This window comes from Vulpes lagopus, chromosome 1 (genome assembly GCF_018345385.1).
Source record: "Vulpes lagopus strain Blue_001 chromosome 1, ASM1834538v1, whole genome shotgun sequence".
Lineage (NCBI taxonomy): Eukaryota > Metazoa > Chordata > Mammalia > Carnivora > Canidae > Vulpes > Vulpes lagopus.
Window position 1 is genome coordinate 34,418,329 of NC_054824.1, and position 25,741 is coordinate 34,444,069.

Below are 25,741 nucleotides of genomic sequence, written 5' to 3' on the forward strand. Positions count from 1 at the left end.
CAAAAGAAAACCCCTACAAAATATCCCAGTACAAAATAACAAGAACAAAACTTCAAAACCTTTCATTCTAATAGGCACTTAATCTAGTTATCAGTTTAAAATTGAACATTGTTTTAAATTAAATCAAAGGTAACTATTACTTCACCAATAATAATTAAAAACTTAGAAAATTATCATGAAATTCTACCATAAATTCATATTATGGATATAGCCTAAGAGAAAAACTTAATATCCATGGAATGGATAGTTCCTTACAAAAAAAGTTTGCTGTATCCTACTCTACATTAATGATGATATTAAAGTGAACCGTAGGGATCCCTGGGTGGCGCAGCGGTTTGGCGCCTGCCTTTGGCCCAGGGCGCGATCCTGGAGACCCGGGATCGAATCCCACGTCAGGCTCCCCGTGCATGGAGCCTGCTTCTCCCTCTGCCTATGTCTCTGCCCCACCCCTCTCTCTATCATAAATAAATAAAATTAAAAAAAAAAAAAAGGAATAAAGTGAACCGTATTAAACCATTGTGGTGCTCAGTCATCAAGATTACCATATGTTATTTTTGCAGTAGCATGATATGTTCCATATCAATTAGTGCACTAATAGTCATCCACATCATGGCACGTAGCTGTAGCTCATTCATTTTGAGTGCTGCTTAATACTCCTTTATGTGATTATGGCACAGTTTATGTAACCAAGTCTCTGCCCATAGAATTTGAGTCATTTGCATTTTTTTCCCCACCAAAATCATTGCTTCAAAATTTTCAGTTTCCTGTAATGGAAGAATAGTTCCTATTGTACCAAACCTCCCACAGATAAAAACTGTGAACTCTGGACAATGACAAAAACCTTATGAGCACTGGATAGTAACTGAATAAAGGGAGATACTTCTAGGGTCACTAATTGGAAGACAGAAGCTGTACTATGCAGATTTTTATGCCTTTTAGACATAAAGGGCCCTAGTATGTGCTATGTTAGTTGGCTAAAAGTCATTAAAATAACTTTCATTATTCCAGGCTTGAAAAATCAGAGGAGAGAATTTGATACAACCACAAAAACTGAAAAATGAAGACCATAGATCATGGAAAGTACAGAGACAAAGGCGGAAGACCAAAATTATTTGTATAACCTCTGCTCAAATTTTTGTGTAGCCCCTAAACTGCACATGTACTAGGTAGATTCCAAGCAGCCCACTGAGGCTGAAGAAAGTGGGGTAAAATTACCACAGCCACTCACTACAGGGAAAATGATTTGCAGTCTGAATTTTAGTTAAGACAAGATAACTCCCAGTAAAAATTTCTTTTTTGGAGGAAAATAACAAAATCCAGAATGTCTATAAGGTATAATTCACAAGAGTCAGGATAAAATCTACCATACCCTGCCATATTTTATTTTTTTAAAAAGGAAATGGTTATCTACACTCAAAATAAAAGACAATCAATGAAACTGAAGATATGGTGGAAATAACTGATGAGGATTATTAAAGCAGCTATTGCATCTATGAGTATGGATATGAGGGAAAGTTTGCCTCTATTGCATGAGAGAAATGGAATATCACAGCATCAATAGATACTTTAAATAAGAAGCCAGTGGAAATTCTAGAACTGAAAAATGCCATATCTGAAATATTTGAATGGGTTTAATAGCAGATTGGAGGTGACAAGATTTCAGGATGTATGAATAGAACTATCCAATACAGAGAAAGAAAAAAAAGAGAAATATCCAGAGTTCTGTGGGACAATTTCAGAAATCTTAAACATACATAATTAGAGTCCCTGAATTAAATGAGAGAGAAAGAGAAAGAGAATTAGGGAGATAAAATACTTCTACTAATATCCAAAATTCCTAAAGTTGATGAAGAATATATCTGTGTAGGTTCAAGAAGCTCAGCTAACCTCAAGCTGAATACATATAAGACATATAAGAAATCACACTTAAGCATACTGAACTGCTGAAGGCAAAAGATGAATAAGATTATTAGAAGTAACAATTAAAAAGTGGGCAAAAGATCTGAGTAGATATCTCACAGGAGATACACAAATGGAAAATAAGCATATAAGGAGATGCTCAGTGTCATAAGTTATTAAGGAATTGTGAATTAAAGCAATGAGATACTACTCTGCAAGTATTGGAAAGGCTCAAACCCCAAATGGTAGCAAGGATTTAGAGCAACAGAAACTCAAATTCATGGTTCATGGTTTTGGAAAATGGTACAGCCACTTTGGAAGGCAGTTCATTGGTTTCTTACTAAACCCAACATACCCTTACCATGTGATTCCACAATTGCGTTCTTTGGTCTTTACCAAATGAATTGGAAATTTTTGTCTACCAAAAAACATGTATACAAATGGTTATAGCAGATGTATTCATAACTGCTAAAATGTAGGAGCAAATAAGACGTTCTTCAGTAGATGAATAGATGAATAAATTCAGACAATGGTCTATTATTCAGTGATAAAAAGAAATGAGCTATCAAGTCACAAAAATACATGAAGGAATCTTATGTATATTTTTAATTGAAAGAAGCTAGTCAGAAAAAGCTATACTTGTCAACTATAATGACATTCTGGAAGAGGCAAAACTATGATGACAGTGAAAAGATTAGTGCTTGATAGGGGTTTAGGGAGGGATAAGGAGTTATGAATAACTGTAGCACATGAGATTTTTAGAACTTTATGATACTATATAATAGCAGACACTTGTCATTATACATTTGACAAAAGCCATAGAATATGCAGCCAAGAGATAACTCTTAAGGTAATGAGATTTGGCTGGAATTACACTAACTTTAGAGAATAATTTGAGGATAATTGATCTTGTAATTATTACAAGAGATGTTTCAAGTTTTTGTTTTGCTTTTGAAAATACCAAACACAGTAATATTGTTGTAAAACATTTGCCATGTTTATGGAATTCTTAACATAGTTTTGTTAGTAATGCTTTATATTAGCAATACTAGTAATACTTTGATATATTGATATTAGTATTAACTTTTTCTAGGTATTCTTTATTCTAGGTATAAACAAAGTGTTTCTCAAGTGCTCTTCTCTGGCTTCATTCTTTTTAAGATGTATAATTATATAATTCTAGAAAGATTTCTCCTATTTTTGATTATTCAGCTTTACTTAAAATTCAGTTCATGCTAATTTATTTAAACTTATTAGAAGTTTTCTTATAAAATTGAGTAAAGGGAAGTGTATTTCATTAGTGAAGTCAAAATAACATTTTAGATTTGACTTTTGACCCCCATATTAACAAATAACCAAATAAATAAAACTCTACATTTTATTTATCCCCAATTGTTCTAGTTGAAGATTTGGTTTGGGGGCTTAACTCCAAATTTGTATGCTAGTAATTTTCAAATGAAAAAGAATATCATAAAGCAACACATTTTTAATATGCCCATAATATTCTTGAACATTTTGAAAACTTAATTAAAATAATAAAAGGAAATAATGAATTGAAATGTAGTCACCTGAAAAGTTTCTGTATGAAATAGAAAGTTTTATATTAGATGAATGAAAAGGAAGTTAATAAGTCTCATTCATAGTCTCTGTAACTATTATCCTACAATTTCAGTTAATTACTGCAGAAGTGGTGGGTTCTCAGCCAAATTTCCCAGTGTACTTTGGCATTGCCCTCTCCTTGTTCATTTCTTATGTCTACTTGGAAAAGGAGTGCAAATTTTAGAATCTTCATTGAAATTTGACTCTTTGTTTTGATTCTCCTTTCACAGAGAAGATTTAAGAGCCTTGAGGGACTTTTAAATAACAATAAGGGACAATTAAATAGATTCTGACCAACTGGATAATAACATTTGCTCTGAGTAGAAGGAAAAGGTGGATAAAATATGAAAAATTAAAGTATTTCATTTGTCCTTTTAGAATAGAAATGACTTACTTTTATACACATTTAGTTTTCTTCATGATGATGAAATAGTAACTGGAGGTAACATAATTGATGCAGTATGATAAACTTCAGTTAGAAATGGCTACATCTTTTACATTAATTGGTTGCTTTTGAATTTCAAAGAATTGTGGGATTTCAGGGAAAAAGGGAAAAAAGGAAACAAGATTTTGAAGTAGGCATTTCCAAAGAAGTCCTTTTGATTTTTGTTTTTGTATTTTAATGTTGGCACATATTATCCAAACGGATGTTGACATAAAGGATGAGTACGTCTATCCTTAGCAAAAAATCGTATTTACTCATTTTCAATATTTCCAGAGGAGGATTTACATTCTTTCTCTTTAATCTATTCCAATGCTTTTCACACTGCACAAACCAGACCACAAAACAAGCGCTTGATTCCTCAAACAAGTTCTCATTAGACCTCAATTAATCTAAGCACATATTTCTTTATGAAGATGATTATTACCAAAATATGCCAAATATCAGAAAATATTATGCATGGTATTTTCATGTAGCAAATAAATTGCTGAAAGAGAAAGAAAAAGAGTAGAGTTGGTTCTCAAGTGATGGCGATGTTGCTCTCACTCATATGTCCTCCTTTCTTTCCTGCCAAAATGTTTACGTGCTATTGTGTTGTCTCAGGCAGGCCATCTGTTGCTGTTGTCAGGGCCAGTAAGCTTAAGGTGATTAGAGGGTGCTAACATTCTTGATTTCAGAAGAGATCAGTTAGCTACACACAGAGAAGCATTCTGGTTTTTTTGGCTACTTCCTATACTTTCAAATCATATAAACTCTCCTGCAAATATGTGCAATGTGTTATATGGGAGATTAGATACAAGCATATGAAGCCAGTGGAAAATCTAGTATAATCACGTTACTTTAGTGATTAAGAGCATGTCTTTAATCAACCAACTGGACTGAAATTTTGGCTCTGTTATTTACTAGTTCCATAACCTTGGGCAACATAATATTATTCTTTAAGCCTTAGTACCCTCATTTGTGAATCTTAGAGGTAACAAAGGTACCTTTATGTGTTTATGAAGTAAAGCATGCAGAATTCTTAGAGTGCCTAGCTAATTGTAAGCATTTGATCTTCATTAGCTATTACTATTATTATTATTATGTGCCTTATGAAGTTGGTATCATAGCAATTTTAGTTTTTTGTTAATGACCTCAGTAAAATTAGAAAATAAAATTGAAACACATACAATATATTGTACTTTATTGTGGATCGAAGTAAATATAAGTGATAATATATTCTCAAGATCATACAATGTTATCCATGGCTGATTTGGGAATAATATATTATTCTCTGACATTGATCCAAAGTTACCTTCACCCACCTAGGATACTTAAATAGACTTGTTTTTTAAAGACATGCCAGTTTATTCACACCTTTAGTTGAAGTAAAATATCCTTTATTATTTGATTTCAAAATAAGCATAGTTTCAAAGTATTGGCAACAATGGGTGCTACTGGAGAAAATACGAATGTATGGAGAGAAGTGTTGTGATAATGCTAAAAATCTCTTGGAGAAGATACAGTTTTAATGAGTGATTTTTTTGGCTAAACAACATCCTTTGTCATTTACTCAAGTAAGTGCACATATATGAAAACAAAGTGAATTAACAATTGGAGAAATTTTAGCTGAAGTCAATCAATAGAACCTAACCAACGGAAATCCAGCAGGGGCAGACTCCACTATCCCTTCCTTGGGGTTGTCCCTTTTCCAAGTAATTATTTTATTTTTCTAAATCATATTCCTTTTTGAGACATGTTTTTAGATATTTGATTATCTTTAAGGTTTTTTTGCCTGGATATTCTAAGAATTTCCTGCAAGGAGTCCAAGACTATGTTCTGTATCAAGATGTACCTTACAAATTTAGCAATGCCTTGCAAAATGTTTTGTTTACTGTGTTCAAATGAGCAACTTTTTTCCTAAATGTGGTAGTTCAGTTATTCTTGGTTACCTTTTCATAGTTACTGCAATTCAGATATACTTAACTAAGGGATACAGATTTTGTAATATAAGAATTTTTGCAGTATCTCCATTTGGCTTATGATTTTGTATTTGGCTCATTTATATATTCTGGTACTACCCATTCAATCCTCAAAACACCTTTCTAGTATTATTTGTTATTAATATTAGTAGATTGCAAAATTAAATAATAAATTATGTAATGTTTTCTTTAATACTCAATGTGTTACAAATACTGTGGCAGCCAACTCGGTCCTGAATCCCAACATGAATAAAACAAACTCTTTCCTTTTAGTATAAAGGATTTCACAGCATTGTCAGGGGGACGAAGAGATGAACAAGTAACCAAATCATCATGAGAAATATTCTAAAATGGTAGTGGAGGGCTGCCCTGTTAGCTCAGTGGTTTAGCGCCACCTTCAGCCCCGGGTGTGATCCTGGAGACCCGGGATCAAGTCCCACATCGGGCTCCCTGTATGGAGCCTGCTTCTCCCTCTACCTGTGTCTCTGCCTCTATCTCTCTCTGTCTCTCGTGAATAAATAAATAAAATCTTTATAAAAAAATAAAATCGTAGTGGAAAGCATCATGAGGAAACAGAGGGCTACGTTTGAGTGTGATTAGTATTTCAATCCTCAAGTCCATGGGGTTAGATAGGGCTTGTAACAAGTTATGGCCTCTGAAGTGTACCTCAGAGGGCAATAGGCAGAACTGTGGGAGGGAGAAAATCCATGATCATGAAGCTTTACTTTATTTCTATTCTTCTGTTAAGCTCATCACTTCCTTAGATGTCTAGCTGATACTACTGCCTCTACTTGAAATCCTCTCTCATAAGATTTTTTTTTTTTTTTTTAAGATTTTATTTATTTACTTTATTTACTGGAGGATCAGGCCCTGGGCTGAAGGCAGCGCTAAACCGCTGAGCCACCCAGGCTGTCCCCGCCCCTTCTTTCTTTTTTTTTTTTTTAATTCACATGTGTGAGAAGTGTTTGGGAAGCAGTGGGAGAGGGAGAGAGAATCTTAAGCAAACCCCAGGTCCAGGATACAGCCCCATGTGTGGCTGTATCTTACAACCCTGAGATTGTGACCTGAGTCAAAATAAAGAGTTGTGGACTTAACTCTCATAAGAATGTTATCATGACCAGTTCCTTATTGCCATTCAGGTCTCAGTGAAAGGTCACCTTTTAGATAGGCCCTCCTCGATCTCTTCCCCTTTATGTAATTTGCAGTATTTCTCAGACTTGATAATTTATTTGTTTTCTGATTGTTTTTTTTTTCTCTCCACCCTCATTTGCTCCTCCCACTGTGATGCAAACGTCATGAGAGTAAGATCTTGCCTTATTCCCTGCTCTGTCCCCAGCACTGAGGGACAGTTTGGATGACTGGTAGTTGCTCCTAAACTATGTGTCCAATGGCTGAATGCATTAATGAGGAGTAAACAAAAGCATTGGGGTCCAAATTAGAAAGTACTTATATTAGGTAAGTTCTTCACCCACTGAAGGAGAGGAGCTAATATGTAAGAGACTTGCATGAGGCTCACTAATTAGCTGGTAGCATAGAGTTTCTTCAGTTCCTCCTTTTGGGACTGTTAGTGTGTGGCAAAGGCCTGAAACTATAGGTAAAAATTAACTATAGGTAAAAATTAAATAAATCTTAACAGAATATAGGGTCAAAATAATCACTATTTTATTTTACCCAGCCCTTGTAAAAAAGTGAGTAAATATTCTTAAGACACATATTTTTAATTTTGTGTACAAACGTGAGTACAGTTTAACATATTTAAGCATATCCAAAATTTGGGGTTGTTTATGTTAACCAAAGAGAAGGTAGACTTTGCTTCCAGCTTTGCCAGGCTATCAGTGACTGGATTTATCCTCTTGCTCTAAAATAATGAGTAAACTAGATAAAATATATGAAATAATGGTTTTTGTTTTTGTTTGTCTTTTTTTTTTTTTTTTTGGTTCTGGATTACAGGATGCACAAAACTGTGATGCTTAGAAAAGAGAAATGAAAATATTGAGCCTAATGATTGCAATAGCTTAATGCTAGAAATATTTTCCATATATCAGAAATAGAGATGAACCCAGATAATGTCTGGTAGTTACCTGAAGTTACAAAGTCACCATTAGAGAATTGGAGAACAAAGGTGAATAGATTTGTAGGACAGAAAACATAAGATGGAGTTGCCAGAGAAAAAGCTCTGACGATCTTAAAAGTTCCCTGGAAAGTTTGGTAGATTGATCTCAAAATAAATGAGAAGACACTTCCCAATGCCGCTAAGGATCACATGAATGCAACAGGTCAAAAATTTCCTGGAGCTCATACAGGACCAGGCATCCCATAAATAAGAGTATAAATCCCAAGTATAAATACATGGGACATTGGATAGGATGTTAGTAGTGGGCCTAAATTAGCCTTGACTAAATGTTACTCTGGACCCAGCCAAAGAAACATTAAGCTCAAGCCTCAAAAAGAAGCCATGTATCATTATTTTTTCTAAGCTCACTGTCCCCCACAAAAGGCAGTACTTGAGATGCTAAAAATAAGCTTAAATACTGAAGGACTGAGCAAGGTAGAGCTACTGGATCAATACAGTGATAAACAAGGTCAACCAAAGCACAGTCTTAGAATACTGCTCCTAGGGGCAAAAGTCTAGTAGAAGTAACTGGATAGAACCAAAAGCATGATGTCAGTACAGATAGGTTCAGAACTGCATGAGACAGAATTGAAATAGGCCCAACAGAACCTAAAGTAACATTATCTTATTCATTTTTGTAGAATGCCTATAGTCTTTTGTGTCTGAATGGAAGGAACTTTATGGACATAGATTGATTTCAGAGAATTTTTCTGCTAGAATATGGCATTAGTTTACCATTATTTATGCCAAAGCAGTAATACACATAAAAATAAAATAACCATAACATAAAAATGGTTTTCTCTAAAAAAGGAAACCTCATATAGGACTGTAATAAATATTCTCTTAGCTAATTTGTTTCACCACATTCTTGTTCAAGTAACATATCACCTTCTTGCACATTCCAGCCTTCCCACTATATTAGGAATATATGAATTATTAAATTTATACACTTACTGTAGATTTACATAAGCTTTTATTTAACAGAGAACATTAACACAAATACCAAATACTAATTTTATACCCAACATATTAAAATGGACAGTTTCAGGAAGACATATTTTAAACTGTTATTTTATCTTTATGGCAATTGTTGTTACTCTTATCTTTTTGGGTAGCAGAGTTTGAATTAAAAATCTTCATTGATGTCATCAGGCAGACATGAATTCAATTTTGTTATCCCTTCACCTTACATTACACTCTAACCTCACTTTCTTTTTAGATTTTCCTTCTCAGCTAGAGTTACTTCTGAGCTAATCCCTACCTTCTGAGCTAATTTTTTAAAATAGTCTTGGTCCATTTAGCCCTGTAACCCCCATTGCTCACTATGGTATATTACAGTCTCATACTCTTCCTCCATTCATGGGCTATAAGAAATATCTTATATACAACACTGTTAATACTTATTGGAAATATGAAATTCCTTTTCTATTCAGAAACACAATATCAATAGAATATCATAAGGTCATACTCTCTGCCCTATACATATTTTTTAAGTTTATTTTTTTATTCATAGAGACGGGGCTGGGGGCAGAGGCACAGGCAGAGGGAGAAGCAGGCTCCATGCAGGGAGCCCAACTCGGGACTCAATCCAGGGTCCCCAGGATCACACCCCAGGCGCAGGCGGTGCTAAACTGCTGCGCCACCGGGGCCTCTCTGCCCTATAGAACATCTTAGGTAGCTCAAGCAAGAAAAAGGGGTTGATTTTTACACCTTTATTCTAGCAAAGACAAAATCTTATGCAAGTCAGAAACTGTATCATGAAGAGCCTAGGTGCAGTATGAGGAAAAGGGAATGAGTGAGATAAACACATCAAACTTCCCTAAGATTTACATCTTAAAATTAGGAAAAAAGCTATAGTGTCCAAATACATTTAATATAATAATTACTATGATAGAATGATGTACAAAGTTTTCTGAAACTAAGGGTAGGCAGGAAAAGCTATACCTGACTTGTGACATTACAGATTTGATGTCTTAGATGAAGCATGAGAGATAAGTATATCTCTAGACAGAGAAGAGTTTTGTCTACTTGTTATACTTGTAGAAGACAATTGCCTGGCATATAGTATTATTTGTTGAGTAAATAGATATTGTTGAATGAAAGTGAATAAGAGATTTAAACATTCCCCCCCCCCATAAAAAAAGATTATGGCTCAAAGTCAGGCCAATCAAGTAGATTATGTAATAGTAATATATTTTTTTAACAATTGTCACAAACCACATCAATGTTCTGTCTTTTAGAATAGCCTATATAATGTACATAGCATTACAGAAAAAGAATAGTCCAAAAATATAATTTTCATGCTCTTTTCTAAAATTATTCAATAGCAGAAAACTATCATAAAACTGTATTAGAAAAACTACTGTAGATGCAGGGCTCTCCCAAGATGTATCTTAGGTTAGTATTCAAGACAACCTTATTTTCATCCTAGTACAAGTAGAACTCTCTTATTAAGAAAAAAATCAGGAGAAGAGTTCAGATGGTGGAGTTGTTGCAGGATCCTAGGCTTGCCTGTCACTTGACACAGCTAGGGAAATATCAAATAATTCTGAATACCCAAGAAATCAATCTGAAGACTGACTACAAGCTGCACAACTCGGGGAAGAGAGGAGGCCACATTGTGGAAGGTAGGAGGTATAGAGATGTGGTTTACAGGAGAAATGGATCACAGATGCTGTGGAGTGGAGGGAGCCCCTGGTTGTGGATAGAGGAGAGTGAGAGAGAGAAAGAGAGAGAGAGAGTGAGAGAGAGAGAGAGAAAGAGGCACACAGAGGATCATACAAGGAAAACACTTCCTCAATGCCATTGATTGGGAAATGAGAGGGGTTGAGTTTTGCAACCAGCAGGGCTCAAAAGCTGGAGTTTTAGAGCTCCATGACGAGGCTGGTACAATGTCCTGAGGGCACTGTATTGCTCTTACAGAGAAGGAAAGCAGGTAATCAACCCCAGGGACAGATTTGCCTCTTCAGAATAGGAGGAGAGATAAAGAGTTTTTCAGGCAACCAAAACTAAAGAAGTTTGTATCCACTAAACCAGCCCTGCAAGAAATATTAAAGGGCACTCTTTGAATAGGAAAAGGACTAGAAAGGAACAGAGAAAATCTCCAGAAAAAAAGACAAAACAAGCAACAAAATGGCACTAAATTCATATCTATCAAGAATCAATCTGAATGTAAATGGACTAAATGTAAATGTCCAATCAAAAGACATAGTATGGCAGAATGGATAAAAAAACAAGACCCATCTGTTTGCTGCCTATAAGAGACACAGTTGAGACCTAAGAACACCTGCAGATTGAAGGTGAGGGGATAAAGAAATATTTATCATGTAAATAGACATCAAGAGAAAGCTGGAGTAGCAATGCTTTATGTCAGACAAACTAAATTTTAAACCAAAGACTGTAACAACATGAAGAAGGTCACTATACCATAATAAAGGGGTCTATTCAACTAGAAGATCTAACAATTGTAAATATTTACACCCCTCAACTTGGGAGCACCCCAATATATGTCAATTAAAAACAAACATAAAGAAACTCATTGACAATAATACAATAATAGTAGGGGACTTTAATATGCCACTTATAGCAATGGACAGATTATCTAAGCAGAAAATCGATAAGGAAACAATAGCTTTGAATGGCATACTGGACCAGATGGACTTGCCAGATATATTTCAGAACATTTCATCCTAAAGCAGTGGAATACACATTGTTTTCAAGTGCACAGGGAACATTCTCCAGAACAAATCACATACTTGGTCACAAATCTGGGCTCTATATGTACAAAAACATTGAGATCATACCATGCATATTTTCAAACCACAATGCTATGAAACTTGAAGTTAACCAAAAGAAAAACTTTGAAAGACCATAAATACATGGAGGTTAAAGAACATCCTACTAAAGAGTGAATGGGTCAACCAGGAAATTAAGGAAGAAAAAAAATACATGGGAACAAATTAAAATAAAAACACAACAGTCCAAACCCTCTGGCCTGCAGCAAAAGTGGTCCTAAGAGGGAAGTACATAACAAAATAAGCCTATCTGAAGAAGCAAGAAAAATCTCAAATACACAACCTGACCTTACATCTAAAGGAGCTAGAAAAAGAACTACAAATGAAGCCTGAAACAGGCAAAAGAGGAGAAATAATAAAGATTTTAGCAGAAATAAGTGATCTAGAAACAAACAAACAAAACTCCTGTAGAACAGATCAATTAAATTAGGAATCTTTCATTGAAAAAAATTAATAAAATTGATAAACCCCTAGACAGACCTATCAAAAAGAGAAGGGAAGGAATATAAATAAATAAAATCATGAATTAGACAGAAGAGATCACAACCAACATCACAAAAATACAACCAATTATAAGAGAATATTATGAAAAGCTATATGCCAATAAACTAGGCAATCTGGAAGAAATGGATAAATTCCTGGAAACATATAAACAACCAAAACTGAAATAGGGAGGAATAGGAAACTTGAAGAGACTGATAACCAGCAAAGAAATGGAATTGGTAATCAAAAATTTCCCAACAAACAAAAGTCCAGGGCCAGATATCTTCCCAAGGGAATTCTATCAAACATTTCAGACTGTTCCAAAAAATAGAAATGGAAGGAAAACTTCCAAACTCATTCTACTAGGCCAGCATTACCTTAATTCCAAAACCAGACAAAGACCCTACTGAAAAAGAGAATTGTAGGCCAGTATCCCTGATGAACATGGATGCAAAAATGCTCAACAAGATCCTAGCAAATCGGATCCAACAGTGTATTTACATAATAATTCACTATAATCAAGTGGGATTTATTCCTGGGGTTCAGGGGTGGTTTATTTTTCACAAATCAATCAATGTGATACATCAGATTAATAAAAGAAAAAAATAAGAAACATATGATCCTCTCAATAGATATGGAAAAAGCATTTGGCAAAGTACAGCATCTATTCTTGATAAAAACCCTCAACAAAGTAGTGAGCCAGGAAACATACCTGAACATCATAAAGGCTGTATATGAAAGACTCACAGCTAATATCATCCATAATGGGGAAAAACTGATCAAGACAGGGATGTCCACTCTCACCACTGTTATTTAATATAGTACTGGAAGTCCTAATCTCAGCAATGAGACAACAAAAAGAAATAAAAGGCATCCAAATCAGCAAGGAAGAAGTCAAACGTCTACTTTTTGCAGAAGACATGGTGCCCTATGTAGAAAACCTGAAAAATTCCACCAAAAAATTGCTAGAACTGATACACGAATTCAGTAAAATCACAGGACACAAAATCAATGCACAGAAATCTTTGCATTTCTGTATGCCAACAAGGAAGCAGCAGAAAGATAAATCAAGGAATTGATCCCATTTGCAATTGCAACAGAACTGTAAGATACCTAGGAATAAACCTGACTAAAAAGATAATATTTATAATCCAAAAACTATAGAACACTTATGAAAGAAATTAACATGAGACAAAGAAATGGAAAAACATTCCATGCTCATGTATTGGAAGAACAAATACTGTTAAAATGTCTGTACTCCCCAAAGCAATCCATACATTTAATGCAATCCCTATCAAAACATTTTTCACAGATCTGGGACAATACTAATATTTCTATGGAACCACAAAAGACACCAAATAGTGGAAGCAATCTAGAAAAAGAAAAGCAAAGCTGAAGGGATTACAATTCTGCACTCCAACATATATTACAAAGCTGTAGTGATCAAGACAGTATGGTACTAGCACAAAAAGAGACACATAGATCAATGGAACAGAATAGAAAACCCAGAAATGGATCCACAGCTGTATGGTCAACTATTCTTTAACAAAGGAGGAAAGAATATCCAAAGGGAAAAAGATAGTCTCTTCAACAAATGGTATGGGGAAAATTGGACAGCAACATGCAAAAGAATGAGACTAGGCCACTTTCTTAGACTATATAAAAAGTAAATTCACACTGGATGAAAGACTTAAATTTGAGACAGTAAACCATCAAAATCCTAGGAGAGAACACAGGCAATAACCTTTTTGACATCAGCTGTAGCAAATTTTTCTAGATATATTGCCTGAGGCAAGGGAAATAAAAGCAAAAATAAACTACTGGGACTTCATCCAGATAAAAAGCTTCTGCACAGTGAAGGAAACAACCAACAAAACTGAAAGGCAGCTTGTGGGATGGGAGAAGATATTTGCAAATGACATATCTGATAAAGCATTAGAATTAAAATTTATAAAAAAGTTATCAAATTCAACACCCAAAAAACAAATAACCTAGTTAAGAGATGGGCAGAAGACATGAATAGACATTTTTCTAAAGACAACCAGATGGCTAACAGACACATGAAAAGATGCTCAACATCACTCATAATCAGGGAAATGCAAATCAAAACTAAAATGAGATATCACCTCACACCTGTCAGAATGGCTAAAATTAACAACACAGGAAACAACAGATATTGCAAAGATATAGAGAAAAAGGGAACTTCCTTATTTTTCTGGTGGAAATGCAACCTGGTGCAGCCATTCTGGAAAACAGTATGGAGGTTCCCCAAAAGTTAAAAATGTAATTATGCTACAATCCAGTAATTGAACTATTAGGTATTTACCCAAAGGAGTAAAATACTAATTTGAAAGGATACATACACCCAATGTTTATAGCAGCATTATCAACAATAGCCAAATTATGGAAAGTGCCCAAATGTCCATCAGCTGATGAACAGATAAAGAAGACATGTATATATCTAAATCTATATATGTAGAGAGTATTACATGTATATATTATATGTGATATATTACATATATATATACACACACACACACATATATACACACAATGGACTATTACTCAGCCCTAAAAAAGAACGAAATCTTACCATTTGGAAGGAGGTGGACAGGGCTAGATAGTATTATGCTAAGCAAAATAAGTCAGAGAAAAACAAATATCATATGATTTTATTCATATGTGGAATTTAAGGAACAAAACATGAACCCAAGGGGGAAAGAGAGAGAAAGGCAAACCATAAAACAGACTCTTAGCTATAGAGAACAAATTGAAGGTTGCTGGAGGGGTGGTGTGCAGAGGATGGGTTAAGTGGGTGATGGGTATTGAGGAGGGCACTTGTTGTGGCGAGCACTGGGTGTTGTATGTAGGTGGTGAGTCAGTAAATCCTACACATGAAATTGATACTACACTGTATGCTAACCAGAATTTAAACAAAACCTTGGAAGAAAATAAAATTAAAAAAAGAAATAAACAATGACCTTTGAAAAATCATATGACTTCCATTATCATTAAGAAAAATGGCTAGAATGGTAAAAATGCTGGGATAGACGTTGGAAGATCTGGTGTGTAGTTCAGCCTCATAGACTAATAATTAACATGGCCTTGAACAAACCTCCTAACTTCCCTAGTCTCATTTCTTTATCTATAACACAAGGAGAGGACACAATCTCTACAGCTTAGCTCCAGATCTAATATGCTAGCACACTGATAAGCACAGAATAAAATATTATTTCTCCAGATATTTCAAAGTGCATTTTCAAGTTCTTTATATGTGCTATTTTGTGTATGACACGTGTATGTGTGCGCATGCATGTGTACAGAATATCATACCTCTTGTCTCAGAAACAAGGATACAAAAAGTTAAGTAGGAATTTCTTTGTCAGGCACATATATATTTCTCTTGGACAAGTGAACCACATATTAGGGAGTGAAACTGATTCACAGATTTCATGTGACCTAGACCAATAAATACATCAGCTCTGTCTTGCTGTTCATATCAGTTATACGTTCATTTTCTGATTCCTTCTGGTTAATAGACTAGTAAGTCAGTCATAAGACCAATAAAATCAAGACTGATTGCTTGAAAGAAAAATGGAGTCTCCAGAAACTTGTCAGTGGAAGTCTTAAATTTATAACTGAATTTTTTTTCTACAGAGAACTATTAGAAGTCTAAAACTATATTGTAGATATGTAGCTATTTCAGTGAGAATATTTGAGTTTTGTTTTCATAACAATAAGTAGGCAAATATCCAAATGCAATTTCTTTTTTTTATCTTAATGAGAAATCCATCCAAGTTATTCAAATTCCAGTTAGTTAAGATAGTATGTGATATTAATTTTGGATGTAAAACTTAGTGATTCATCACTTACATACAACACCCAGAGCTTATCACAAGTGCCTTCCTTAATCACCTACTTAACCCATCCCCGTTTAACCTTCCCTTCTGGTAATCATCAGTTTGTTCTTTATAATTAAGAGTCTGTTTTTTTGGTTCAAATGCAATTGCTTTGACTAAGGACAGATATTATTTTCTCGTGCATAACTTGCACTAATCTTTTAAAACGAAAGCATTCTCCTTAAAAAAAAAAAGATTAAACAGTATAGAAATTAAGCAAAATGAGATCCTCTCCCTTACCAACTATTCTTGTCACTCCTCTTTATACACGTAACCACCAGCAGAGGTGGAGTGTGCTTCCTCTTAGGCCTCTCTATATGTGTAGATTTACCTTCAGGCATATATTTATTTTCATATTTAAATGTTAAACCACTGTATATACATGCAATGCCTTCTATGTAATATGATTTACATATCTTTCTACCTTGGTAAGTTTAGATTGATCTCATCATCCTTAATGGACACAAAATATTCCATAGTATGAATGTGCTAAAATGTTTTATACCATTTGGACATTGGTGAAGGCTTGATTACCTTCATTGTTTCTCCTAACATACACAGCAGTGGAATGTATATCATTTAACATATATTTTTTTGCAAATATGTGTATATTTGTTGTGGGATTAACTGTTATTCATATTTTTCATATATCCTGTAGGTTACATTCCAAAATAACTTCATTAGTTTTCCTTCTTACTAACAGCGTGACTGTGTCCCTGTTTCTGTATTCTCAACAAAACTTACATTTTCAAACTTTAAAAAATGTTTTATTAGTCTTATAGATTGGTAAAATCTAGAAAATGATCTCACTTTCATTCGCTAAAACTGCTAAGATTCAGCAATGTTTTATATGCTTATTATCCAGCATGTTCCTTTTGTGAACAATTGATGACAGCCTTTCCACATTTCCAGTTGGTCTGCTTTTCTTTTCACAATCTGTGTGTACTGTGCATAGAAACTCTTCTCAGCAAAATGCATTGCACATATTTTCTTCCAGTCTGTTACTTGTGTTTTACATTTTGCACATGGTATCCTTGTTGCACTGTTGCTTTTAATTTGTATGCCATATGATCTGTTACTCTACTCCTTTGTGACTTCTACATTATGTGTCTTCTATCTACAGAAAGGCATTTCTCATTTTAGATGATTTCCAAAATCTGCTCTCTTCCTTTGTTTTATTTTTATGTGTTTAACATTTGTTTACTTAATTCATGTTGAATTATGTTTCTTAAACAAGCAAGAGGGTGATTGGACCTGTTTTTTTCCTAGATAACTCATTTTCACAATGCTATTTATTAAATCATTTATTTTCCATGACCCATCTTAAAACCATAATTTAAAATGCTACCTGAACTGTATCATAAACTAAAATTTATAGATATAAATATTTATTTTGGATATTATTTAAATTTGGTTCTCTATTTGTCTTTTTTTCCCAATATAATCTTTTAAATTACTATTGCTTTTAAGTATGTTTAAATATATGATAATACAGATCAACACAGATTGTTCCTGCTTTTGATTTTCAAAATATTGAAATTATTTTGCAATTTTTCCTTCCAAATTAATTTGAAAATTAGTCAAATTTTATAAAAATCTTTCTTGGATCCTGAGTAGAAATGTCAGTGAAGTCATAAAATTGACATTTAATGCTAAGTCTCTTCTTTAAGGATTGATTGATTGATTTTGCATGTCACTCAAAAATTTTATAATTTTTATCATGAAAGTACACTTTTTAAGGATTATTCCTATGTATTTTGTTGGTTTTCTTGCAGTATTTAATGAGATTATTTTTCTTTATTCCCTTATAAATTCTGAAATATATTTAATCAGGGAAGTTCTTACTTTACATGTTTATCTTTATTTGGCTACTTTAATAATAGATACTCCTATGAATTTAAATTTTTAATTGATTTACTCTGATTTTGTAAGAAGGCAATACTAATCACTTCAAATAGTTACAGGTGTGTGTCTTTTTCTAAAATTTATCTTTGCATAGCTTATCTCCAGTGAAACAGACTAGTGGCAATGATATCAGGTAGTATTGCCTCATCCCTACTGCCTTTGGTAAGAATATTTCTGTTTTGACCATCATATATATGAAGCTTAGTGTACTGTTTTGGTTCTACCTTTTATAGAGTAAGAAATTTTGCTTGTGTTCCTAGCTTATTGAAGTTTAACTTTTTAAAAATTATATGTAAACTTGAATTCTAGCTAAAGGCTTTTATATTAAATCTTCTCAAAATCCTGGAATAAACCCTGCAGTGGCATGATGCCTATTAATATCTCTTTAGCAGCAGCACGCTGATGGCCATTATCCCCAGAATCAACTAGTCTTAAAGTGGGTGGTACTGTGAGGGTCGAGGGCCTTAGTCTGTGTGCAGGGCCAAAAAGAGATTATGTTCATGTTTCTTATTCTCTAGATTTTAATCCCCCCAAAACATGATATTTGTGGTGGAATACTATCACTGTGCTAATGAGACACAAAAACAAAGGCAGTGAGACGGTTAAATCAAAGAACCAGCTACTTCTAATTGGTCAAATATGAGTGCACGACTTTTGGGTAACTGATTTTCAAATAACTCAGATGTCTGAGGCTTGTTGCATCTATGTTCATGAGAGGTACTTGTCTGTAGGTTTCTTTTTTGGTATTAGATTAATGACTGTAGGGCATGAGGGTGTGAGGGTGTTGTCTAACAGAATAAGCAAGGAAGCATTCCCTATGTTTCAGAAAGATATTTTAAAGAACTGTTATAATTTCTTCCTTAAAGGTTTGATAGAATTTACCAAGGAACCCATCTTGGTGTGGTACTTTCTGTTTTGGGAAAATATTAATTATTGATTCAATTTCTTTAATAGACATTCTCTATTGATTTCCTTTTTTCAATTTTACTGATTTTTACTCCAATTCTTATTATTCTATTTCTCTGCTTACTTTGGATTTAATTTGCTCTTCTTTTTTCTCATTTCTTAAGGTAAAAACAGAATATTTATTACGTCTGTATTCTTTTCTAATATATAGTTTTCCTTTTATTTTTTATTTATTCTTTTTTTTTTTTGAGAGAGAGAGAGAGAGAGAGAGAGAGAAAGAGTGAGGAGAGGGGAAAAGGAGAGGGAGAGGGAGAGAGAATCTTAAACAGGCTCTACCTCCACCATGGAGCCTGATGCAGGGCTCAGTCTTATGACCCTGAGATATGAACTGAGCAAAATCAAGAGTCAGATGCTTAACCAACTGAACCACTCAAGTGCCCCAGTATAGTATTTCTTTTAAACTATGTTGCATCCCACCAATTTTGGTAAATTTTCAATTTTCATGAAGTTTAAAGTATTTTTAAATATAACTTGGAGTTTCTTCTCTGACCCATGTGTAATTTAGAAGTGTATTGTTTAATCTCCACATGTTGCGATTTTTCATTTATCTTTTTGTTATTTAGTTGTAGTTTAATTGCATTATGATCTGAGAGCAGACATTGCATAATTTCTATTGTTTAACATTTGTTAAGATGTGTTTTATGGCCTAGACTTCAGTCTAGGTTAATATTCCACATGAGAATAAAAAAGTGTATTCTGCTGTTGTTGGATAAAATAGTTTATAGGTGTCAATTATATACAGTTTTGATTATGTTGTTGAGTTCAACTATGTTTTTACTGATTTTCTGCCTGTTGGATTAATCCACGTCTGAGTGGGTGGTATTATAGTCTCCAAATATGATAGTGGATTTTATCTATCTATCTATTATCTCTATCATCTATCTATCTATCATCTATCTATCTATCATCTATCTATCTATCTATCTATCTATCATCTATCTATCTATCACCTATCTATCATTATCTATCTATCCTTGCAGTTCTATAAGTTTTTGACTTATGTGACTCTCTTATTAGTGTCATACATATTAAGAATTTTTATGCCTTCTTGGAGAATTGGCTTTTTTATCATTATGTAATGCTTTCCTTTATTTCTGGTAACTTTCCTTACTTTGATGTTTCTCTGTCTGAAACTAACATAGGTATTCCTGCTTTCTTTTGATTAGCAAATGCATTTGTCCATTTACTATTAATCTATATGTGTCTTTTTATTTAAAGTAAGTTTCTTACAGACAAATATAGATGATCTTGTTCTTTGATCCATTCTGACAATCTTTTTAATTATTATTATTTTAAAAAATTTTATTTATTCATGAGAGACTCACAGAAAGTGAGAGAGAGAGAGAGAGAGAGAGAGAGAGAGCAAGGCAGAGACACAGGCAGAGGGAGAAGCAGGCTCCATGCAGGGAGCCTGATGTGGGACTTGATCCCAGGGCTCTATCATCAGGCCCTGGGCTGAAGGTGGCGCTAAACCACTGAAACATCCGGGGTGCCCTGACAATCTCTTTTAAATGGTGCATTTAGACTATTGGCATTCAAAATGATTATTTTATAGCTTGTTTAATATTTGCCATATTTGTTACTGTTTCTATTTCTTGCCCTTGTTTGTTTCTATTTTTGTTTTCTATTCTTGTCCTCTTGTGGTTTTAAGTGAGCATTTTATATGATTGCATCTTTTCTTCTCTTAACATATATTTTACTTAATTTTTAAAATGTTTTTTGGTCATTTCCCTACAATTCAGTACACATTTACAAATAATCCAAGTCTGCTTTCAAACGACACAATACCACTTCAAAGATAGTTTGATTACCTTATAATAATGGAATAATCCTAAATCCTTTCTCCTGTCCCTTGTATCATTGCTGCCATTCATTTTACCTTTATATAAACATACTACATAAGCATATATATATATATATATATATATATATATATATATATATATAATATAAGGGACAGGAGAAAGGAATATATATATGAATATTTATAATTGCACATATACTAATTTGTATATGCATATTATATATGCATGCATAATTGGGTTCATCATTATTATTTTGAACACATTGTTAGATCAATTAAGAATATAAAAAATAAAAGTTTTTATTTTATCTTTACTTATTCTTTCTTTGAGTTTTTCCTGTTTTTCTGTAGTTCCAAACTTCAGACTTATATTATTTTCATCTCTCTAAAGAACTTCTTTTTTTTTTTTATTTTATTATTTATTTATGATAGTCATACAGAGAGAGAGAGAGAGAGAGATAAAGAGAGAGGCAGAGACACAGGCAGAGGGAGAAGCAGGCTCCATGCACCGGGAGCCCGATGTGGGATTCGATCCCGGGTCTCCAGGATCGCGCCCTGGGCCAAAGGCAGGCGCCAAACCGCTGCGCCACCCAGGGATCCCTAAAGAACTTCTTTTAACATTTCTTGCAAGGCATGCCTACTGGTAATAAAGCCCTTCAGTTTTGTTTGTCTGGAAAACTCTTTGTTTCTCATTTTTGAAGGCTAATTTTGTAGAATGTAGAATTGTAGGTTCTCTATGATTGTATTTCTCTTGAGTTTTTAACTCTCAGACTTAGCTTTGTTGAGCTTCAATCTGTGTTAATTTTTCAATTACAGTTGAAGTTTTCCTACCCCTGGCACAGGTCCTCCAGGCAGTTTCTGCCCAAAGAGTGTCCATTCCAGTAAGCTTCTACTGTCTGTATTCACTTTTCTGACTCTCCAGTCTTGGATAAGGTGGTTTGCCCTATGTCCTCTCCTCTCCCTAGTTCCAGGAAGAATTGTTGTTTTTTCAGTTTGTTCAGCTTTTCACTTGTTCAGATAGAGTGGCAGCTTCTAAGGTACCTACATGTAGAACCAGAAACTAGAAGTCCTTGTCATGCTCCATTTTAAGAGTAATGTCCATTTTTTCATGTGTATGTTAGCCATCTGGATGTCTTCATTGGAAAAATGTCTATTCATGTCTTCTGCCCATTTTTAAGCAAATTATTTGTTTTTTGGGTGTTGAATTTGATTAGTTCTTTATAGACTTGATACTAACCTTTTATCAGGTCATTTGCTAATATCTTCTCCCATTCTGAAGGTTGTCTTTTAGCTTTATTATTTCCTTCACTAAACATGTCTCCAGTAGACACACACACACACACACACACACACACACACACACACAGGAATATTACTGAAATATTACTCATCCATAAAAAAGAATGAAATTAAAGATACAAAACAGATGAACATAGGAGAAAGGAAAAAGAAGAGAGAGAGCGAGGCAAACCATAAAAGAGATTCTTAACTGTAGAAAACAAACTGAAGGTCGCTGGAGGGGATAGGCTAAACGAGTGATAGTTATTAAGAAGGGGATTTGTTGTGTTGACAACTGGGTGTTATATGTAAGTGATGAATCACTAAATTCTACTCCTGAAACTAATATTACACTATATGCTAACTAACTAGAATTTAAATAAAAACTTTAGGGGATCCCTGGGTGGCGGAGCGGTTTAGCGCCTGCCTTTGGCCTAGGGCGTGATCCTGGAGACCTGGGATCGAGTCCCACGTCGGGCTCCCGGTACATGGAGCCTGATTCTCCCTCTGCCTATGTCTCTGCCTCTCTCTCTCTCTCTCTCTCTCTCTCTCTCTCTCTGTGCGACTATCATGAATAAATAAAAATTTTAAAAAATTAAAAAAAATAAATAAAAACTTTAAATATAAAAAAATAGAGGTAATGTCCAAACTCATCATAGATATATACCTGAGTTTGTGCATTACTTTGACACAGTATAAATATAAAGAAGCTTCTATAGAACTTGGGAACCTCATCAAGAAAACAATTTTAAGAAGAAAGAAATCTATGACTTTCCAACAAAGAAAATCTTTTTATTTAGACTGAAGTCCATAATAAAAGCACATTTAAAATGTAAAAGTGATACTCTTGCTAACTACCCTAAAAAATAAGCATCAATTATTAGTTTTACAATTAAAAGCGTTACAACAACAGATATTTGATTTTATTTTCATAACTCTGAAGAATATATTTTTAAAAATACCCTACAGATAAGAAAGTATATTAACCATTTCAATACTTTCTCAGGAATGATGATAGATGATGAAAATTTTGAAGCAGTTTCTTGGTGGTTCTTAAATCTATTTGCAAGACATTTATTTCATGTGAGCATCCATAATGGCAGGAATAGTATGGCTCAAACTTCACAAAAATATTAGTGAGATAATTTTCTAAAAGATTTAATGAGTGACTGAGTCTTGTCTCTTGTCTTATCTATAATTTGTTATATAAACTGAATTTTTTGTACAGGTAGAACAAGTCTGGTAACTACTTCAAGGACCATTTGAATATTTACACGTGGATGTCATTTGTGCAAATCACAAGCTGTTGTGCAAATCATAAAGTTTGGAATATGTTTTAGCAACAGTTTTTAAATTTTATTGTTGGATTAAAACTTTTTCTTACCAAAGGCAAATGGTCTGTAACACAAAAGCTTATGCTGTATCATTCAAGAAGCATTTATTAAGCACCTTATATATGTTTGACATTGGGCTAAAGAATGTGAATACAATAATTAGGAAGACAAACCCATTTTCTACTCTTACAGATCGTATCATCTCATGTGTAGTAACAATTAACGTTAGACATCCAAAGTGAATATTAAAATGTTATACAGATATTTTTCCAAAGAAGATATATAGATGGCCAACAGGCACATGAAAAGATTCTCAACATTAGTAATAATCAGGGGAATGAAAATCAAAACTCAATGAGATATCACCTCCATCACATTAACTATTATCAAAAAGACAAAAAATAACCAGTATTAGGATGCAGAGAAAATACATTGTTGGTAGAAATGTAAATAGTCAGCCACTATGGAAAATAGTGTGGAAGTTTCTCAAAAAATTAACTATAGAACTAGTGTATGACCCAGTAATTCCACTTGTGGGCATATATCTGAAGAAAATGAAAACACCAATTCAAAGAGATATCTGCTCCTTTGTTTATTGCAGCATTATTTACAATAGCCAAGACATGTAAGCAATCTAAGTGTCCATTGATAGATGACTGGATAAAATAAGTGTAAATATATACAATGATATATTATTTTTCAGCCATAAAAGAGAATGAAGTCTTGTCATCTGCAACAAAATGAATGGACCTGGAGGATACTATGTTAAGTGAAATAAATTGGGCATAGAAAGACAAATACCATACGATTTCACTTACCTGTGGAATCTAAAAAACAAAACAAATGAACAAACAAAACAAAACATAAATACTCATAAATACAGAGAACAAACTTGTGGTTTCCAGAGGGAAGGGGAATTACAGGACAGGCAAAATAGGTGAAGAGGATTAAGAGGTACAAACTTCCAGTTATAAAATAGATAAGTCATGGGGATTTAATGTGCAGCATAGGGAATATAGTCAATAATAACATAATAACTTTGTTTGGTGACAGATGGTAGCTAGACTTATCATGAGAATCCTTTCATTATGTATAAATATATTGAATCACTATGCTGTACACCTGAAACTAATGGGATACTGTAGATCAATTATACTTCAATAAGAAAGAAATGTTATTTTAAAAACACAATCAGATATGATTTCCCTAAAAAACTAAGTGAACTTTTCAAATTAATAATTATAGATTTTCCTGAAAATTTTCATGAAGAATTTTTCCTAGTTAAATATGAGTCAAAAAAAAGTATTGAATATATTCCATTGAAGAATAAACATATTGTTTCTTAAGCAGGGGTGTCCTTTAGAATCACCTGGGGATATCTTGGAAATACCTATGTCTCACTCCTAGAGACTGTTCTGCAAACATCTCTAAGTAATTCTGATGCTCACATCTACCTAAGAACTGTTGTAATATTAAAATCCTTATTAGAAAGTCATGTAGTCCATATGACTCCACAATAGTATAATTTGACAGAAAGTAAGACAAAGATAGACCTAAAGTGATTAACTACATTAATCAATAAGAAGAGAAGAAGCAACACTCAGTGCCCCAAGTAAAAGATGATTTCTGACTGGTTAGTGGTGCTTCTCACTGTGAATGAAACTTTAGAAGTGGTTGATATCTGAGATCAGTGAACTAGTAGAACAAATAGAAGGATACTTCTCCTTGTTCATGGATTTGGATAATTTGGAAAAATGACTAAAGGATTCTGTTGGACATCATGTGATCTTTTTTTGACATCATGTGATTTTGAAAAGGTAGTAGGTGATAATAACTGGTGTATTTGAATTGTTCTTTTTCTTTATGAAGATCATAGGAAAGAAAAGAAAAAAATACAGAGACTGTTAAGGATCTGTAACCACCTGAAAAATGCTAGGAAAAAATTATCCCCAGGATGTTTTGCTAATCATCTAACCAGGAGAAGTAGCGAATTCTTATTAGATGATCTGATCCAACTGAAAACCTCACTTGGGTTTATGCTTAATTCTATCTACGTTAAGAAGGAACAAAAGATATTGACTAAACAATGCACTTATATTAACTATACAGTTTTTTATGCCTTTATAAATTATGTTAGAATAAAATACTCTTGCAAAGTCACATATACTTTTGAATGTTATATTTAATAACATTCCTGCTTGGTAAAATTACAGTTTTAAAGGAGAAATATGTTTTTAAAGAACACATTTCTAAACACATTTCTA